General features: G+C 34.9%; 1 protein-coding gene across 1 annotated transcript in view; it reads left to right on the top strand.

Annotated features, from left to right (window-relative positions):
• Positions 1-9400: 9400 nt before the first annotated feature.
• Positions 9401-22549, top strand: part of LOC128861156 (neurotactin) — a 75203-nt gene continuing 62054 nt past the window's right edge. Inside the window, exon 1 of the mRNA XM_054099076.1 lies at positions 9401-9531. The gene's annotated coding sequence lies outside the window, so the exon portion shown is untranslated. The remainder of the gene's footprint in view (positions 9532-22549) is intronic.

A 22549-nucleotide genomic window follows, 5' to 3' on the forward strand; every position in this document is an offset into this window, starting at 1 on the left:
CGCATGCAAAAGTCCATGATGATTTTGAAAAACAAAACCATTTTCAATTATAATGTCACACAGAATATTCGACATCACCTTTGCACTATTTCCTATGGAACCATCCCTTAAATATGATTTATGTGAGTAAATCAGAAAGAACCGAAGCTTTGAAATACAACATTGGACTCGAAATCGCCCTGATAAAGCCCCCAATTACGTCTAAATATCATCGAACGTTTCACATTTCACTTAAAGGGCCAATATCTTTAAGTGTATGCGGGCGAGCATTTGGTAAATACCTAGTCCTGTCATAAGTTCTATCACAAGTTAAGTCCGTTATAGATATGAAATTATAATACTTTTGTAATGAAGTTAATTTTGTTTAATAATGTAAATATTAAAACAAAATTGTTAATTTTCTTTCGAAATGGTCAGCATTTACTTTTACACAAGCCTTCAAACGATTATGCCATTCAACTATTGAAGCACGCACGGTTCGTGGATATTGAAGTCGCTGCTCGAACCAAAGATTGTTTGAGACTCTCCAAATTTCTGTGAGGTCTTCGAGAAGCTTTTCGCATCTGTCGAGTCGAATTTGCTTCAAGCGCGTTGTCAAAAGATGACTAGTTGAGCTACAGAATGCTTTTATGTGGACTAATTAGTCTCGACATAGATCTGGTCGATACATTTATTTCCCTTTACATGATTTTTTGAAAGGCGTTTATGGCTGCACTGGTTCGAACCATGCGATCACTTCTTTTTCTGTCTGTCACTTCAGACGTTTGGGAAAAACGATTGATCGTGCTCTAAACAAACTTTCTCGAAATATTAAGTTTTTTCAGCAATTCGTAAATCTCACTTGTACTTTTACCACACTTTTGTAATGCAATCACTACAATTCGATTTTCCTTAGCCCCCCACTCCATTGTTAACACACACTTTCAATAATCGGACAAAAATTGCGTAAACTACGCTAGTTTTTCGTTAATAGAAAATATGGGCCATCATGTGTATTGCAGTGTGTACAATGTATTGGTCATACATTTTTTGTCAACTTTGAAATTTGGGATGAAGTTGTTCAGACTTGGAGTAAAAAGAACAATCATACTGTTTTTTATATAAATTTTTTTGTTGATTTTACATACATACCTAACTTTTTCTAAAGATGTTTACCCGACCTTCGTCGTTTTAAAGAAGAATCGCTCGTCTCGCGTTTGAGCGACCAACAGTAATCCGCCAACATATGTATTTTGTTTTTTCCGAGGAAACGTTTTTCAATTGACGCAATTTCTTGATGAAACCTTTTCCCTTGTTCATCTTTAACTAACTTATAAACAATTTTAACAAAAAAACACACTTGAGAAAAACGCGATTTTGGAAGAAGGAGATAAAAAGGCACTGCCAACCAAAGACTGGTCTAATAGCTGTTTCAGACTAAGGTGCGTTTAATAACTATAGGACACATAACATGAATATTTAATCTTTACTCCAAAAATATGTAGGTACTCTGTAAAAATAAATGAATATATGGAATAATACCGTTATTCTTCTTAGTATCAATGAACAACAACTTTTCATCGTGGTGTTTTTGTGTTTGTTTGTACCGTTACTTTGAGCACGAGTCGTTACTACTTTTGCCGTTTCATAACTATAGAACGCATTAGGAATTGAAGCTTTAAAGTGCATTTATGTGTTCGCTGAGTACAACTTTTAATTTAAATCGTTTTTTAAGTAAATAAATATATTATATGCCACGCGGTTCAAAACTTACCGAATTAGAGAGAGGTAAAATTACTGCGTGGGAGGAGGAGGGTCTCTGCGCCTCAGAAATCGCGCGAAAATTATGTCGCAAAATTATGTAGAAACACGTAAACCTTTCATTTGTAATTTATGATAAATTGTCATTGTCAAACATTTATTGTCAATACATAAAGAATGCAGTGATTTTTCCAAGTAAATAATCATTAAAGACAAAAACTATGGTTCCACAAATGGATAGATTTTCAAAGCATTTTTTTCTATTTACGGAAAACTAGCGTAGTTTACGCAATTTTTATCCGATTTTTGAAAGTAATACATTAATTTCTTCGTTAATAAATGCACTCAAAGAATATTAACAAACATCTTTAATTTTGTTGTAAAATTATGCAATAAAAAATTGTTAAAGTTCAAAAAATGATAAAAAAAAGCACTTTCTCCAGGTTTAATCAAATAAAAATCACAACTAACTAGTTTGAATAATTACTTGTTGTAATCATTTGAAAGGTCTGACAATATCATTTTCAAAACATATAAAATATTGAAAATCGGTGAAAAAATGACTGAGATATCCGTAGATTACCGCGCAAAGTCTGAAAAAACGGTTTTTTATAAATAAATAAAAATTGGAGGGTACAAAAAATATAACAAAAATATTTGTATGCATTATTCGACCATATAAACAGCCTACAGTGTGTAATTTATCAGGTGTATTTTCAGTGTTGCACCGTGTAATTTATGAGTAGACAATGCATACGTACAAAAGCAAAAATAACGGAACTTTTTCTGCGAATTTGTTCTCGCCGTATGCTCCATAGAATTTGTAACAGAATTTATGGCAAGACTAAGTATGTACATTGTCATTCATAATTTATATACCCTATACTACATTTACTACATTGGTTGTAGGGAGTAGGGTGTCAGCATACAAAAAAAAAATTCAAATACCAAGGTACGCAGAAATGACCACCAGCTTTTGCTTTATGCTGTGTAAAAACTTTATGGGGATATCATTTGATTCAAATATGTATGTATGTGTGTCTTTCTTTTTGCCTAGGGAGGCATAGTAAATTGAAAACTTTTAATCCATTTCCATCACACTCAGAATATGAATATGGATACAAAAAATTGAATATAACCGTACTATGAGCTTTGCTCTATACAAGGCAAATTAATTTATATTTTTCTTAAAATTTTGGTTTTAGCTGAACATTCCCATTGCTCTCAAATTTCGTGCCTTCTTCCGGATTTCTCTTGTTTTTTCATTATATATTCTCAATAAGGGTACCTATAAAATTAAAAAATTAATAATCCTGTCCATCTGCCCTAATTACAGCACGTCGATATTTTTATGGAAATGCGCGAAAATAAATGTATGTATGGACCCTTCTCTATTTAACAATTTTTTCGACATCGTTCCTAGCAGATTCTATAAAAAGTTATAATAAAAAAGAGAAGCCATCTATAATTAATACGAAGTTAACACAAAGATTAATATTTACTAGTGTACTATGATTATTGTGTTATTTTATATATACAAATATGTACTTGAGATTTTTCGATATAAAGAACTTTGATATCTATTTATTTCTACTCAAAGAATCGGAAGATTGTAAGGAAAAGAAATTGCATGTAAATTTTTTTATATATAAACCAAAGCAAAAACAAAATATTTTTAACATTTATAGATATCTTTAATAGATATCAAAAATAAGTTTTTCGTATCAAAATTTATCCGCCCACAAATATTTTGTACTCAATACCACATTTGTGGCTTCGACTGTAGTCGAAAGTGCTGATCGAACGAATTTTCATTTGGTATTATGGTGCTCATTCGCTGAAGAATTAGACTATTGTGAATTTCGATCGCTCAACGCATTCACAATAGATAATTTTTTCTCAGCTGATACAGCAAATCAAAATAAAAGAAATTCTTTGTTAACAACATTTTTAAAAGTTAAAAAAAGTATTGTATTTTTTGTAAAAATGAGTACAACGGAGTTGTGGGTCGACGATTTATCTCAATGCGAATAATGTAAGTTTTAGGTTTGTGATCATACAATGAAAATAACTTACATAAATGCGAAAAATCCACTCATGATTTTATGGCTTTCAACATGTCGCCATTGAAAGCGCATTTAGAGGAGGAAGGTCTCAATGGCCGTCGCAATACTTGGTTCCTCGATATGTAATAAACACCAATTGAAATTCCGTTTTTAATAATTTTTGTCTGTCTCCGGTGATGCTGGATACGCTCTAAAACCATATTTAATGACGCCGTTCAGAAACTCTGAAGAAGGGTCTCCACAAAGGCCATACAACAAACAACATTCTAAAGCGAGAAGTATCATTGAGGGAACAATTGAAGTCTTGAAAAATCCATTTAGATGTTTGTTGCAGGAAAGAACTCTCCACTATTCTGCAAACAAAGTAACACAAATTATTGAATTGTGCATATCCCTTTTGCGAATTAGGGATTCTCTTCCATTAATGCAACCAGCCTTTCTAATTGCTGTTTGGTACTCACGACTTTCGACCTGCATAAAATTAATAAAATTAGTACATGTTTATTATTTGGTTACTATAAAACAATAAATAATCGGAAATAACTTACATTTTAACAAATTTTCCCACAATACGCTACACAATCGAAAGCAAAATTGCATTCGACTCTAAATTCGGTAAATAACGAAAATTTCGCTCGTAATACTAAATTGACATTGGATTTTCGATCTTCGACAACCAGCGAAGATCGAAACCAACTCATAATAGGGGCCGTAATATTTTCCACTAAAGTATATAGCTACTTATAATACGTTCACCTATGTATTAATCACCTACAAATCCACCAAATGAATCTACCCGTTTACATATGGCAGATTACCTGCAAAATTGACAATCAGCTGTCAATACTGCTTTGAGAGGTTTTTCTTCATAGAAATTATTTTGGTGGAATATTTCGGGGTTTTTGGTTTCTTTAATTTTTATTAACGATATGAAGAAAATGCAAGGAATCGCTAATTTAATTGCACAATTGGCTGCTAATAATAAACATTTGGAGGAAATCCGTATGCGACGTTTACTGAGGTTGCAAAAAATTATGGCAGCAAAGCGCATGGGATGTTGCTGTTGTTTGTAACAGCATAAACATTCCCCATACATATATGGGGAATGATGCCGAAGTGACAATCCTTGGCTGGATATAAATCCGGGTCATTTCGGTAACGTAGAACCGACTGTCGTGGGAACGACAACGCATGTGACATTTTATATAACATTTTATAATAAGTAATAAGAGGACAAAACGTTTATGGACACACGCTTTTTTCTGTAAAACGAATTCATAATAAATAATATTTAACACAAATTTTATTAGAATTATGTTTACAGACCTGGTTTCTTTGCCGGCATCCATTTCATTTAGTTTTTATTTTAGGTTTCTCCTTACATTCGTAATAATAATTATCAATAACACAGAAAACACAGGGTTGTATGTCAAAAAGTATCGCTATTATTTAGGATTATTTTATAATCTCAGATTTTGGGAGAGAAATTTTGTATGGGAAATCGCGCTTTTTAATTACGGATTTTCAGTTAAGCACGAAAAAGTAGATCTCTACTGACATATATGTGAACGTATTATTAGTTAACGACCGATATGCTAGGGTCGTTAGATAGGGACATTTTTTCCATTAGCCGTCTTCGATTCGCCATGCGTTAGCCAGAGGGGAATAGATGAAACAACTGGTATAAACAAGCTGACGTTGGCAGCATCGTAAAATTGTCATTTTCTTGGAAGCACTTAATGAGTAATAGTGATGGAGTTTGCCTAAGTCAGAAAAGAGAGTTAGCAGCATTGCCTATATCTATAGTATGCAGTGGGTTATACCAGTCTTATGAGCTCTGACTATATTAGCAGTGGCGACATATGCTAAGGATCAGGTCGTCTGTCTTTAACCATCTTATGAACGGATCAAATAATTTTCATCATACTTTCAGGCGGAATGCTTTGAAAAGCAATGCTATTACACACAAATTTGTGAAAACCAAAATAATAAAGTGCTGTCAAATCATATGCCAATTTTTATTCCTTGATTCATTTGCTAAATAAATACTTCTAATCAAAAAGTTGAAAATTTTGATTCGATTTTCGCAAATCACGCCTGTACATGTCCATCTAGTAATTTTTGTGATATTTATGTATAAGTATTATTATTTAGTGCATAGTTTTGACAAATTGAAAGTTTCCGCAACTTTATTATGCCAAGAGATTTTCATTTCGATTTGTGACTAACCAAGACTTTTCGCACATTTTCTGAGAAGTTTTTAGTATACGAGTATTGTTAGTATATTGAGGGGCAGCCGAATTTAAATCAAGAAAACGCGGACATATCGCTTTGTAAATGTAAAGGAATTACAATAGAGAGGTATACTTTTATGAGCTTGATGAAGATAAATAAAAGAGAATTTCGTATTATTCGTTTTGTGCATTGGAAAATATGAGTATATGTATAGTATGTACATATATTATTCGCATTGATATTTATTAAAGTATCTAAAAGTTGTTTTTGGTTGTGTGTCCTAAGTATCAATATGCAGACTTGAATACTCCTAGGCCGTAGAGTTTCACTGCTGAGTGTAAATTCATACATATGCACATATTTCATTACCCCCCATTTGACTACTGTACTACGCAAGTAGCAAAAAACAAAAACAGCAGCAATCTGTTTGGCAACCTAGTGAATTGTGTGTAGCTACTAGCTACAGATGCGAAAATGCTTCTTCAAAGTAACGGGAATATGACGGTCCTCCTTCTGTACCAATACGATTGATTGCATGTAGATATACAATATATGTGTATGTGTGAGTTTGCTGCAAATGGTCTCAATGGAATATTGGAAATGCAATGCTACCGCACCAATACCATACCAACACCATTATGGTGGCTTCCAACGGTGAGTACGTGCATCATGTATATTTCGATATAAACAATTTCTCTCTATCCTTTGGCGGTCGCCGTAGCCGAATGCTTGGTGCGTGACTACCATTCGGAATTCACAGAGAGAACGTTGGTTCGAATCTCGGTGAAAGCAAAATTAATAAAAACATTTTTCTAATATCGGTCGCCCTTCGGCAGGCAATGGTAAACCTCCGAGTGTATTTCTGCCATGAAAAAGCTCCTCATAAAAATATCTGCCGTTCGGAATCGGCTTGAAACTGTAGGTCCCTCCATTTCTGGAACAACATCAAGACGCACACCACAAATAGGAGGAGGAGCTCGGCCAAACACATAACAGAAGTGTACGCGCCAATTATATTTGTCGATTCAGTCAAACAACTTTCGGAGAGCGCACTCACCTTTAATTAATCAAATCTCTTTGTACTTGGCGTCCATCCCTTAATACTAGATTGGTCGACGTGCACCTAATTATGATCAAGATTTTTTAATTGTGTGTTGTTTACTACTGCCAAGTCGAATCTATACAAAGTGTTGATACGAGAGCGGCTCATTTTGTTGTTGTTGCTTTTCTTGTTTTATTTTTTCATTCTGGTTGAACTTTTTATATTCAAACCACCAGGTTTAAAATCAAAATATATACACCTAAAGATTGCGTTCATACAGGACAACTTGTTTTGCTTCATCTCGTAACTTTTGGGACAGGGTAAGACAAGAAAAGCTGTTCCTGCTCGGTTATTTTCTGTGCTCGTTCTCCGAGAACTTTCTGTGCTCGTTCTGCTCAACATCAAAAGAGAATTCATAAAGTTGGAGCAACAAAAGTTTCCCTATATGAACGTGCTCTAACTACCGCCCAAGGTGTATCTATACAAGGGGATAGCAGTTGTACAAAAACCAAAAGTTACATGTATTTTGTTCTTGGGTCTAACGATATTTTATAACGTTATAAAGAATTTTACAGCTGATATAGAAAACAAAATCTATTTAATTTTTAATCTGTATTTATATAAATAACATTTGTCGGGAATTTTTATAGCATCCTTTTATTCACTAGCTTTTCGGCAGGTTTTCAATTTGGAGTTATGAAATCCTCATAGCAGGCGCTGCATATATGTAGGTGGAAATTGCTTACTTGCATTTACATGCACATCTCCAAAACGCAGACCCACAAATGTTGATGATATTGATTCACATGCATATTTTGTGTTTGCAAGATATTAATAAAATTCAAAATATACTTTTATACCTATGTATGTCTCCGCTAATTTCGGTTTACCCGCTCTCCATTTTCATTTAATAATAAAATTGAACTCTTTGTTTTTACGAATGAGGTAACTTCTTGCTCAGGAGCAAATAATTATCCTAGTTGTTAATTATTTTTGCTATTAATAACACAAATGTACTCCGAACAATTTAAAGCGACACTCGAAAAACTTTGTTTGCGTTTATTTACTATTCACAATTCAATTCGCCTCGGAAATAATAATTTTGACACTTGTGTAACTTTTTGTTTTTGTACAACTGCTATCACCTTCTATAGATAAGCCTTGTGGAATTGTATGACACAAAAATTGGAAAGTGTTCTCCAACGGATGCCGTTTACTGCGTACGTTCTCTTGCTCCCGTCACTCTCGCTTCCCATCTGTTAAGTGCTTCTACTTCTCTGCTGGATGATGAACTCCGGTGCTCTTCCCTGTTCTCCATATTTTTCGCGTCCCGGCGTGCAGTTTGAAAAACGCTTTGTTGCATCGTGTTTCGTTCGACGGATGATAAGCAAAGAGCTCGTTTGGGCAAACGCGCTGCTAGTACAGCTGAGTTATTTTGATTGAGTGGATTTGAAGTTAATGATTCGTTCATTTTTGCCGGAATCTTATTAAAATTGCTTGTGAGGTGATAAACGAAAATTAAAAATACATACACAAGTTTCTGAGTTCAAAAAAATGAATAAAGTCCATTTGCTATTGAACAAAAGTTGTAGCAATAAAAGTTTACAGAAACGATAAAAAAATAAAAAAATTACCATTGGAGCTAAAAAGGATACAAAACTAATTTAGTGCATTTTATTGGTGTTCAATTACTATACATTAGCGAAATAATACTCTTAAACTCAGATAAAACAAAAATACAAAATAAATTATTCAACCAGATTGATGCTGTGGATTGTGCAAACCTAGGGACTATACAATTAAATTTGGATAAATATTAAATGAAATGTACGTATTGCTTACCAACGTATTTATGTATGTAAATCAGTATTTATGAAAATTTATTTGTGCAAAATAAGTGTGGTCACATTTCTAAAAAATATTTGAATATTCATTTGAGCCGCTCAAATTTTTTTTATAATGTCCAAGTGCGTGGTCCAAATTAAAATTTTTTTTCAACTTCATTTTGCCTCTGTCGCATAGTACTTTTATACCCGCGCACTTTTGCACAAAGGTATTATAATTGTGTGGAAATTTTGTGCTGGTGTCCGCCGTAGCCGATAGTTGGAGCGTAACTATCATTCGGAAGTTTAGGTTCAAATCTCCGTGCATGAAACACCAAAGTGCCGATTAGCACACGGTGACATCTGGAAGGGAGACGGGAAATTCTCTTTTAATGTTTCATTCCCGGTCACACGAGCAAAATTGCTTCCGGCAACATTTCGACGTTTACTACTTCAGCATCTTCTGGTTCGGATATATTCCACAACCTAACGCTAACATCTAAAATGGTGAACGTTCCTTAACAGTTTATTAAATATTTTGACGGGGCTTTCCATTGCTACCACGATAAATTTGCGGATAATATCTAAGTGCGTGGACCGAATTTAAACATTATAACACGCAAATGTATGTAGTCACTATATCAGGATTTTGATTTATAGTACTTTTTATTAATTACAATTAAGAATTAATAGCAATATTTAACGTTAAAAATACTTCTTTTTTGCATAAGCTTGAAAAAATGCCCTATTACAGGCACGTATTTCAATTAAATACAAACACAGAAAAGTAACAATATTCACTTATAAACATTCTTTATTAAATGAAGATTCGATTTAAAGCTATTTTTACTATATTAAATAATACTCCAAATTCTAATATTACAAATGTTCTTCTAAACGATTAGAGAGAGAAGAACAAAGCGAAATAAGAAAAGCACAGTCAACCAAAAAGGGAACAATTCTTTTATTATTATTTTTATTATTTATAGGTGCCCTTCCTTGATTTCGAATATATTTACATGCATATTACAAAAACAAATATATTTACAAATACTGAAAATTTGGAATAAAAATCGCGCGATTTTTGTTTTCAAATACACACACATACATCTTACAAAAAAAAAAATTCTATACATAGTGAAATAGTGCAAAATCGGACAATTTTTAGCCCAAACTTTAGCCAGCGACACTTATTAATTTTACGTTAAAACAACATTTTCATAAATAGTATGAATTATAAAACCTAAATTAATTGCTTGCTGGGTTGGCGATTGCTGTGTTTTGTTTTATTTAAATACGAGTATATATGAAGATATAAATTTTTGTACTTGAATAAAAAACAAATTAAATTAAAAATACTTCATATATAAATAACTAGGCGGACTCGTGCGCACCCTGTGTAACAAAATACAAAACATAGTTGTGACTTATGCAACGATACACATTTATATTTTATATAGGTATGTATAACAGCAGCTTACACATTCATATTAAAGAACCTACTATTAAGAAACTCCGTTGGATAACACTGAGCATTATGAGTTTCATCTTGCTCAACTGTTTCGCAACTAAGATACAACTTACTCTCACTGGCAATAATGTCGATCTCATTACTTTCATTAAAAGTTAAGCCATAGCCATATTTTGGACATAAGATAGCTTTTGAATGAAATTAAGAAATGTTTCTCTCTTTAATTTCATTTGTTCCAAAGACTTAAGCAGTTAGGTCATTATGATAAATATAGCATGTTCGAGGTATTTTGATCTTATCTTCAGATATATTTGACTTAATTTCGAAATCACCATTTCCTAGTTTGAGTAGCCAGTTTTTAAAATCATGGTCATTATTTGTTCGCATATTTTGTATCAACCGTCGAATTTTTGCCAACACGGTGAGCGTTATTATATTAGGTTGTTGGCGTCTAAGCCAGACAGTTGTTCGGGACTCTCGAACAGCGGTTGGCCTAGGGTTAACATTCTGTCCTTCCATAGGGCAAGGCATTCACAGAGGAAGATTATCTCCTTTTTCTCCGGTTGTTTACAACTGTGACAGTATGTATTGTGAGGGATACCCATTTAGGCTGCTTGTTCTCCGATATACCAAAAGCCAGTTATGACTGCCGTTAGTCTTCAGGCGTCCCGTCATTTCATTCTTATGAATGCCGACGATTACTTGAGGGCCATAACGTTCTGATAATTCTGCATTTCGTCTGGTCTTTCCACCTACAATCGTCGATTCGGAGGTATTTTAGGGAAATTGTATTTTTGACTGCACCTAATGGTGTGAATACCGATTCTGCAAGATCTTTATGCATGGCAGATCCCCCTCTTGCCAGTTCATCTGCTTTTTCGTTACCTTCAATATTCCGATGTCCCGGGACCCAGATTAAGGTAACTTTATGGTTTTCACTCAAGATGGTGAGGCTATTCCAGCTTTGTTCCACCACTTTCGAGATTGTAGTAGCCGAACCCAGTGCCTGGATTGCAGCTTGGCTATCCGAAAGAATAGCGATATTGCTCTGAGAAATCTGTGATTAGTAGCCTACAGGCTTCCCCAATTGCCAGTACTACTGGTATTAGGGAGGCGCACAGATTTCTCAATTTTAAGTCTGTGAGAATATATCACAGCTCCAACACCGTTGCCCATTTTACTGCCATCCGTATAGACTGTAGTGTCGAAGTTGTTTAGAGAGAATCCCTTATTCCATTCTTTCTTAGATGGAAAGAGAGTGGCAAAATTCGTATTGAATGTTACCGTCGGGACGATGTAGTCAGTTCTCACCGAGATTAACTGAGTTTGTCGCAATAATAGACTAGCATGACCAAAAGTTTTTTCTATCCAGTGACCCGCTTCATTTAACCTAAATGCACTCATGGTTGCCGTCTTCTTAATATGTAGTTTTATTGGAATAACGTGTGTCAGTGCATTGAGAGCCTCTCTAGGACATGATCTGATTGCACCGACCGTTATTGCACAGGCTGATCTTTGTATTCTGCCGAATAATTTGGTATTGTACTCTCTCTCTAGAGCTTTCTACCAAACTACCGAACCATACTATAAAATAGGTACTTTACGCTGGGTGATAGTGAGAGAGCTTGTCCGTTAATATTTGGTAATAAAAGTTGGTACCTTATATCTTGTGGTGAAAAGGATAAATTATGTTTTACGCGGGTTTAAACCTAGGCCACAGCCTTCTTGGCGGCCCTAATTGCCTACTTGTACTGTCTCCGATTCTCTCTGTACAATTCCCAATTTCCTGCCGAGTAGCTGAGGTTAAATGTTGATCTAGACTGTCCATGCTACTGGTAAAACAACTTTACCTTCCCCTCGCAAGATGTGACAAAATGTGGTGTAAATAGACTTTTGCTCTTGATTAAGTTTGTTAAATGCATCTTGACCTTTTTCACATTCATATGCAACGTTATAGTGATTGTTAGACTGGGCTACCACAGTTGGTTGGCGTAAACAAAAGACTTGACTCGTTCTTCCATGCATTTTAAAAATGCTTTCTAAATCTATTAAAACAAGATTGTATGACTCTTCAGACTGGTACGGGGTCTGATAATCTTCGGATAATGCTTCACGAAATATATGTCAAAGCTCTAGTATGTTAGTTGGAGAACAAAAAATGCAAATAATCGCAAAGAGGGATCTCAAATGTGTTGGCATTTGGTAACCTACAGCTCCCTGCAAACATTCCTTCCACTCAGCGTTGTTACCCACTAAATGAAATTTTTCCGGAGTTTCTTGAAAGCTACATCATTAACAGTACAACAATACTACATCATTAACAGTGTGTATTTCTGTGTATGACTTGGACCCTTTTATATGGAGAACTAAAAGGCGAAGGAAATACCTTTCATAGTCTATTGGATTTACAGTGTACACCCGTACAATGCGTTAACTGTTCTTCTTTCTTGTGCACCAGTTCCCGTTGCACCATATGTAGTGCTTGGGGATTTCATGGTACAAATATTGACGTTGACAGTTTGGAGTCCTTATTAATAAATTTGTTGACGAAGAACTTGATCCTCCGTTCGACTTTTCTTCTGACTTACTTTATGCCCTGAACTTTGGAGGTTTTTGCCTCTCTCCTGAGTATATTAGTAACGCTTTAATTAAATGGAAATCATCCTCTCAAACTGTTGTTGTTGGATTTTCAGCAGTTTTGATAAAAAATTGTACGGCCTTGGTATATCCTCTGAAAATTATTTTCAATAAATCTTCATCGTCGGGGCGCTTCATTGACGCATGGAAGCTTTCTTTCATTACGCCCTCCTTTAAAAGTATCAATAAAAATGACGGTAGAAATTATAGGCCTATTTCAAAGCTGTAAACTATTTCCAAAATTTTTGAGCACGCGGTCAATGCAAAGCTGAGCTTTGCGATTAAATCTTTAATTTGCCCTAATCAGCATGGGTTTATTGCTAACAGATCTACAGTATCGACTGTATTTACACCGACTTTTCGAAAGCCTTCGACAAAGTTTCTCATATAATCTTAGTTAAAAAGTTAGCTTGGTTTGGCTTTTATTCTGCATATCTTCAATGGATAAACTCTTCTTTGAGCAATAGTCGTTGTGTTGGAACAATTGATGGTATTTCATCTACCCCTTTGCTGCCACCTCTGGTGTTCCGCAAGGAAGTATCTTGTGACCGCTTTTATTTGGTGTGCTTATTAATGCTTTTGCTTTATGCTGATGACCTTAAGATAACCAGCTTTACTTTTGGTGCCAGAATTCACGACTTTCGCTGAACTTATCGAACTGCTTTCAAATATCTTACTCGAAAACATCTAACATTTTCTGTATCTCGTCATGTGTTCGCGAGTTAAAGGACCTTGGCGTTATCTTTGAGAACAAATTCTCTTTTAACAACCATATAAATTATATTACTTCAAAATCTTTTTCGATGTTGGGCTTCGTCAGACGGAACGCCTTTAAGTTCTCTGATCCATACACCATTAAGTTACTCTATACATCTTTTATTAGAGCTCATTTAGAATATGCTGTTTTTATTTGGATACTTTGAAGTCAGCAAGCTATCAATAGAATCGAACGTGTGCAAATTTCTCAAACATGCCCTTCGGTCTCTGAATTTTATTGATCCCATGCCGTCATATTCTGCTCGTCTCATGCTTATAGGTCTCAAGTTCTTAGAAATTCGTAGGGCTATACTGTGTCTGTATTTTTCTCATAATATTATGACTGGAGTAGTTGATTGTCCCTACTTGTTGGAAAGGATTCGATTTAATGTTCCCCAGCGATCTCTTAGGAACTTCTACCCTTTTTATGGGGGAAACTTTAAAACTAAGTATGCCAGTAATGCTCCCATTACTCGTGCTTTACCGGAATTAAATTCCGTTCATAATGATGTTGTTCTCGATTTTTCGCTTTCAAGTATTTTTAAATCTCTTGATTTCTTTATTATAATTGTTTTTAAATATATATAATATATCTGTAGTTTAGTCTAAGAAACTGTGTACCATAGTCTAGGATTGTAATTAATAGACTTAAATAAATAAATAAAATATCGGATGATGTAGCGGCAGATGTATAGGTCACTTCACAAGTGAAGTAAACGGTGACGTTGAAAGCGAGTTCAAGACTTTGAGGTATATGCGCTAGCACCATACCAGGCACTGATACCTAAACGAGACAAACATTTGAGTAAATAAATTTTAAATAAAATACTGACTTCAGCTTGGCGACCAGCTTGAAAGTAAATCATCTGCTCTTCTGGCAAATGGACAGGTAACCGCTCATTAGAATGTGAACGATGAAAGAGTTGGCGCTATTGTATCATCTAGTCGCCACATAGCCTCCGGAGGATTAACATAGCGACAATCTAAGAAAATATTAACTTCGTCTACACTTACTTCTTTTTGTGCATCAGAATTAGCGCTCAATTTTAATGAAGCGCAGTCATAGCCCTTATAACAATGTTCTACATTAATATGGGCCTGATATTTTCGACTTAAATATCTATTATATGGCACAATCCAACGATTGTCGACTTATTGGTTCCCAATTGTCATTGTAAGGTAATTATCACAACGCCTATAGAAGGAGTCACCATTTACGTTTATGTTTATTCCATTCTGGAATTGTTTGGAAACATCTTTGCTACACTGACCATCTTTCGTGCATGGGCTGTTTGGATTGAAAATGCCGCAAGGGCCGTGTACCATATTTTGTTTTAAAACTGGAAAAAGGTGTGGGCCCACTTCTTGATTTGGAATCTCCGTAGAAATTAAAGAGTCAAGATCTTTAATCGAACGGAGCTTATCGACTTCTCGAAGAACTAGAAGAATATGTACGTGTGGCAATCAGGCCTGTTCTCTGCCCTTTCATACGGTTTCAGTTCTGGTGTTATTTGAATCCATTTAGGATTGAAGATAAATTATCATGGAATCTTGATAATTTTGAAGCATATTTCTCGGTCTACCAATGAATGAAGAGGGAAGTATTACAGGAAGTCCTCCAACTGCACCTCTCTGTTGAGCGTCTGCGTGAAGAAAATAAATTAAGCCTTTATACGAGTAACTTTCTCTCTAAGTTCTTTTTGATGCGATCTAATATACGCAATTCTAGAGCCCTCTAATTTTGCATAACTGTCTACAACGTATTGCTGAAATAATTTCCCTGAAGCTTGTATTATATTAAAGTCCGCCCTTATGGCTAAACGGTAACCATAATATTGCAATTGGGTAGTAGGACTTCGTACGAAAGTTGCGTGGACGTCAACATTTGGCATACCTGGTTTCTATCCTGCGTCTCCACAGGGAAAAAGCAGGGGATAGCACATCGGGTTTGAAGGCGGATTTAAATACGATATTTTACTTAGCGAACCATTTGGTTTATAAGAAACCGGAAAGTCAAATATGACATGTGGAACGCCATCTTGGCCCACAAAAAATTGTTACCACTTCACATACGGTAGATGCATTAAATCTTCCGGGAGGGAAGGCATTTTCCGTGGTAAATTGTATTTGCATACCAGCATAAATATGAAGCATGTGAACGCACATTTGAATAAACTTGCATATGGATTTTACATAATAAGCATTGTTTGCAATTTGTCCATAAGAAATTGGCAACACTTTTTATTAGCCTGGTGCTTAGTACGATAATGCAAACCCTCATCATTTTCTAAAATAAAAAAAGACCTTTATGAGCGGTGCCTCACCGTCAGATGGCTGTAAAGATCCTATTTGGTAATATACTTGGCCGTGTAGCTTAAGGCTAAATGAATCTCTGCCGGGTATATTAATACAGTTAATTTGTAATTAAAAATTCGAGAGAAATAGCTTCAAAGTTTTCAATCTACTATGATTTCCATATTAACCATAAATACACATTTTTACCAAAAAAGCTGGGAATTTTCCATAATGGTGGATGAATGTTGGTTTTTTCGAAAAGTAATTGATAACCTGAAATGAAGCGCATGAAAATTAGCTTTTAAAGCTGAATAATGTTAAGAAAAGAAATCGAATGTAGAAACAACATCATATCCTCCATACGAATGGTTTCAATGTCCATAAAAAGCCATATCGGGTTGTACATAAAAAGCCATATCTTAATAAAAAATATGCTATTTACTTTGACAAAAAATTTTAAAACTTAAGATTTTGACTTCACGGTTTTTAGTGACGACAGAAAACTTTAGTATTTTCGGAATACATGGAAACCTACAGCTATAAATTAAATTTACAATTTTTTATGCCAACGGGGGAAACTCGGTGGTGGACAAGTCATGGTCATGGTTAGGGAAAGCATGCCAGCTCAGTAGTTGGAAATTGCATTTCAATGAGAAAAATATGAATATGTGAATGTACTTCGATATTATCAGAATGTACATGAATATAATACTAATTTGGCTATGCGGCAAAAGTTTCACGCTTGTTCGTATAATTAACATAAGCTTTCTGTCCCTGTTGTGTGATAGTGGCTTGTTGAAGTGATTTCCGCTTAATATCCTTCCCGCCTGTAAGTATTGCAGCAAGTTGTGCTTGTTTTTATCATTTCATTTGCCGTGCTGATTGCTGCGTCTTTCAAAGGACTTCTGAAATGTCTAGTAGACTGTCTAGTAGAGCCATGCAATGCACAACAAGAACCACTGGTAACACCCTCAATCCTCGGTTACCCCACTCTCTCAAAGCTATACCATAATCGCTCAAAGGCCAGACCTCTATGTCGAAATTAACTAGCGTCCCATTTTAGAAATAAAAATCTATGTTTATTGATTAAAAAAACATGTTCTCAAGAAGTACTCTTCGGTTAGAATGGTTAAAAATTAGCTCCGAGTAAACTGGTCTAATCGATACGAAACTGTCCGAAGCAAAAAAGTCAACGAAATAAATAATAATTTTGGATTATTATTTCACTGTGAACTTTTTACATATTTACATATTCATTTGAGTGTATCAATAATTCACACAAAAATATGCCAAAAAAATATCATTCTAACGGTTAGACGCGATAGAAGTGAAACCTTCCGTAAAACAAACTGAGAGAGAATGAGACGAAAGCAGCATTAGGAGCGGGATAATTATAGGTTCATTATAATATTGCTTAAAGTACATATTTTATTTTCTTCATTTTATTATTATTCATCCTCAATGTTTTCAATTTCAACAAATAATACGAGTGGCTTATGATAGCTAAAATATGATACAAATGCTTTGGTTTCGATGTTGTCAACATATCTTTGAAATACCGCGTCAATTGTTGTTTTTTTCTGTCGATATTCACGACACTTTTCTGCATTATTTTTCGGCATAATTGCGGTAAATACAGCACACGCGGTTGCTATTATGATCGTCGTAACACACATTCGTAGGACGCTTGGTTTAAGCAAGTATTAGGTAGTATAGTATATGTATACATAATGCCTTCTCCCTCACCGTGGCTCCGTAATACGCAGGCGCGCACACATACGTACTAGCATACATACAAACATACATACGTATGACGCTTAAACTAAACACCAAAGCAAGTAATAGGCAGTGTAGTATACATACTACAATACTCACTATACTAGCGTGGCTCAGCAGTACGCAGCCACACACATATACGTATATCAACATATAACGCTTCGTAGCCAAGAGTGTCGCTTTTTCGTTTCATCGAGTCTCAAATCACTCCCAACGATTCTAAAGAAGTTTTCACTTCAAAAATTTAACTTTAACACTTTTGTTGACTTCTTTCATTGTTATTCACTATATTTCTAAAATTAACCGTGGAACTTTTAAGTAGTGAAAAACGTCATTCATTAGGCACGGTTTTACAGCCAAAATAGATTTCATCTTTTGAAACATAAGAATGAAATAAAACTAAAACAAAAAAATGTTTACAAAAAAATTAAAACTTGAATGAAATTGTTAAAAAAAAACGAAAAAATTAAAACTTAAAATATCTACCGAACCTAAGCGCCCTACGTACGCCAATCATATTTGGAACAAACAGTCGAGCAGCGGAGTGAGTAAAGGCACAAATAAAGGTTTCCATCACTCAAAATTTTATTTTTTTTTAGTTCAAAATTTGAACTTTAAATGTTATATAAGAACAAAATTTGATGATTAATTTTGTGCTACCTTTGAAAAGTGTTAGGCACAAATTAATCGAAAATGCCAACAAATTCGAACCACTGAGGGGTTTTAGAAATAATTCGAATATCCTAAAGGCAGAGGTGTCATCCTGGAAATGGAAGGAGAGCAGTTTGAACATCTTATGTATCTTCCTTATGTAAGATCCGTTGGGGGGATTAATTGCTGGGACATGGCAAATGTTGAGACCCACTATATAGTTTTTGTAAACTTTTTAACTTTAATTATTGTGCTCATTTGTTACTTTTGATTGATTTAAATTTAAAAAATCTTAACATTTGCCATTACATAATTGATTCAAAAAAACATTAAGGGGGGAAGTACCTTTAGAGGGCCGAAAAAAACCAGTTTTTCGTGATTTATTTTTGGGAAAATGAAAACAGTGCACATGAAAATAATATGATATATATTAAGGGCAATGCTCTAAGAAGAAAAAAGCGTATTTAACATTATTATAAATAAGCAATTAATTGAGTTATGGCGGTTCACGTAAATCGTGTCGCCGCTGACATCGAATTCGGCGAAAGCGATCCTGACCGCAACTTTCATCTGAAATCATAAAATCAAACATTATTTTACTCAGGAGGGTTTTTTATCCTAGATAGACTACAATCTCTAGCAAATTCGAAGATTAACCATTAAAATGAGGCTTCAAAAAAAACTTTTGGTTTTTTTTGCAAAAATTTTCAAACATTTTTGTGTTAAAAAGTATCTAAAAATTATTTTTTCTTTTCGTCCGTAGTCTACCTAGAGTAGCTTTTTATGCCCTTTAAAATGAAACCTTGATGAAGAAAATTGGTTCAATACTTTTTCCGTAATCACTTACGCCAATTTGAAAAACATGGTTTCGAGAAAACGCCGTTTAACGTTCGCGGTCAAGGAAAAAGAAACTTACCGAAGTTGGACGCTAATCAGCTGACTTGCATTCGGATCGTCCTTAACATTTTTCGTAAATCGATTTCCATAAAATTTACGTTTTCTCGAAATCGAACTACGCGTCGCGGAGTCTTTTTTGCCTTTGGGATACATCTTTACTCGCCAAGAGTCGAGGCAACACTGAAACTAGCCCGAGAAACTGACGAAAAAGATGCGTGAAGAAGAAAGGGAAGGGAGAAGAGTATTTTAAGAATGTGAGTTTAGTGTAAAGACTTTTCGCATTCTTTACACTAAATTCTTGGAAAATAAAACAACACGGTATTCCGGATTACGCGCGCAACGGGGATCCTTGACGCCAGGCGCGCTCGGTCGGCTCGGCGCGCGCCACTTTCAAGTGGCATATCTTCCATAATTTTCAAGATCGGCTTTTGAAATTTTGCAATAATATTCTTAGAGCATATACCTATCGGTTAAGACAATAAAAAAAAAAATCGATTTTTTGAAACGTCTAAAGGTACTTCCCCCCTTAACGCAACCCTAATTAGCCGAATCAAGGTAGTAGCTATGTATCATACACCAAGGTATCTTCAGGCGTCAATTACTATTAAGTCTGCTCTCCATAATAACAATTTACATTATATATACATGGTTTAGTTTTTTTGGCTTTTCTTATATTTTAATGTTTATTTTATTTTAGATATATAAAGTTATAGATCATTTATAATATTAGTAAAAAACGAAAATAAAAGAAACGAAGTATTGTAATGCGAAACTTAAGAAAAGTCGAAGGCGGAATGAAAAAACGATCGTTGCGTCCACATCCACGGCTAGAATTCAACTGCTGACAAGTTTTGCTCACTCTCTCTACTACTCCTCGTTCCCACATGTATGTATTGTACATGCATGCAAGTATGTATATATGTAAATACTCAAGTGTGTGTAGTTATATTTTTAAGCTTTTGTTTGTAAACTAACTTTCAAACTTTACATATGTACGAAGGCCAAAAAATGGAAAAGGAAAGAAAACTCTTTCTCTTAGATGAGAAAATTGTTTAGTGAGAGATAATAATCCCCACTTATCGTTTATTTCCAAAATTGTTAATTTAAATCAAATAAATACTGCAGTCCTCCAGGAATAAAAGTTTATTTTTCTAACATAAGTTAGCTGCTGTTGTTCAATATTAACCTCGTTCACATGTTACAACATCTCGTTCAGAGGAGATAGTTTTATAATATGTTGTGACATGAACATTCCCGGGCCCAAAGACGACAGTACTTCACTGAACGGAGAATTTAGAATTGTTTCCAGCAGAGCCGTTGGAGGTAATTGGTTTATCGCCAGGTTGAATGGCTGTGCCCCGACTCACAGCCGTATTGCTGCTGCCTTCAACAATCCTATCTTCCGTTAATTTGGAAGGGTCCAGGTTAGGAAGAAAACAAATTTTACGGATAGGCCTCAGTATGAAGTGAAGCGTTACCCTCAGTGCAAATCATCAATTTTGATCTAACAAAGAGCGAAATGAACGTTCACTGTCTAGAAAATTTAAATTTATTATCTGGTCACTTATCGTGTAGGTAAAAATTTAACAACCGTAAAGTCGCATTAATGACATGGTTATATACATACTTTAGTAGCAACTGTTGCACGCAGCTGCACGCTCGAAGCGACTTCCGCTTAGCCAACTACTACCAACATTAACAAGTAAAACAACAAAAACGCCCATTTTTGTTCTGAATTTCCATGATTTATTATGTATATATTATACATGGAAAACAATCGAACAAATTGCAGAACTCTGCACCCCAAGTGCGCTTTTTAGTTTTCCTTTGTTTACATACACATGAAGTGGCTTAAGGAAAACGCTACTTTCACACCATCCAAACTCAACAACAAAACGCTCGACAATTTTTGTGTGAATATATTTATGTGAATACATATGTGTTTGTTTAATTAATAGGCTTTCCTGTTCTTTTCACTTTTTACTTCAACTGAAATTTATACAAAGCGCAGAAAAAGATTGGTAAACAAAGAAGTGCACTTTGCCTTTGACAGCGAAGCGTGTAACTTTTCTTTTTCTGCTCGGAAATCTGTTATTCTTGCATTCACATCGATGCATAGTGTCATAAGGCAACAAAATTTTAAACACATTTTTTGTAATTTTCGGTGAATTCAATATGGAAAATGTGATCGTCGGCTTACTGATAAACAAATTTCAACACTTTCCCGAAGGTCGATGAAGCTGCAAACGCCAACAAAAAATTTAATGTAAACAATTTTTTAGCAGGTTCAGTCCCGGCCCGTTCTTCATTTTGGGCTCTAGCAAAACCCGGGTAAGAAATTTAACTCAGAAAAATTACTTCACCACAAAGTAAGAAATTAATTAATATGGCTGCTGAAGAGAAATGAGAGGGAGAGAGTGATACGCAAGTGTGAAAAAATGTAGCTTACATTTGCATGTTGCATTTGTATGTCCATATGATTTGTATGCATGTTTACATATTAGATTTGTTCTTTTTGGTTTTTTTTAATGAAAATTGCGCGAAATTGTATGTATGCATGTTTATATATGTACATATATTAGCATAGCACAATCTATGTGTATTAGGTTTTATTTTAAATTCTTCAAGAATATCAAATTAATAATCCTCATAGAGAAATGATTCAGGCACACAGAAAGATGGCATATGCAAATACAAATATGTGAATTTATATTTGAATGTGTATATATGTACGGCCGCCGTAGCCGAATGGGTTGGTGCGTGACTACCATTCGGAATTCACAGAGAGAATGCAGGTTTGAATCTCGGTGAAACACCAAAATTAAGAAAAACATTTTTTTAATAGCGGTCGCCCCTCGGCAGGCAATGGCAAACCTCCGAGTGTATTTCTGCCATGAAAAAGCTCCTCATAAAAATATCTGCCGTTCGGAGTCGGCTTGAAACTGTATGTCCCTCCATTTGTGGAACAATATCAAGGCGCACACCACAAATAGGAGGAGGAGCTCGGCCAAACACCCAAAAAGGGTATACGCGCCAATTATATATATATATATATGTACATATTTATGCTGTGTGTACGTACCTATGTGCACTTGCCACAGAAAAAAAATATTACGATTCCCTAAAACTTCTCAAGACATCCAGTGCACATTCAGAGGCA

The sequence above is a fragment of the Anastrepha ludens genome, chromosome 4 (assembly GCF_028408465.1).
Source record: "Anastrepha ludens isolate Willacy chromosome 4, idAnaLude1.1, whole genome shotgun sequence".
Classification (NCBI taxonomy): domain Eukaryota; kingdom Metazoa; phylum Arthropoda; class Insecta; order Diptera; family Tephritidae; genus Anastrepha; species Anastrepha ludens.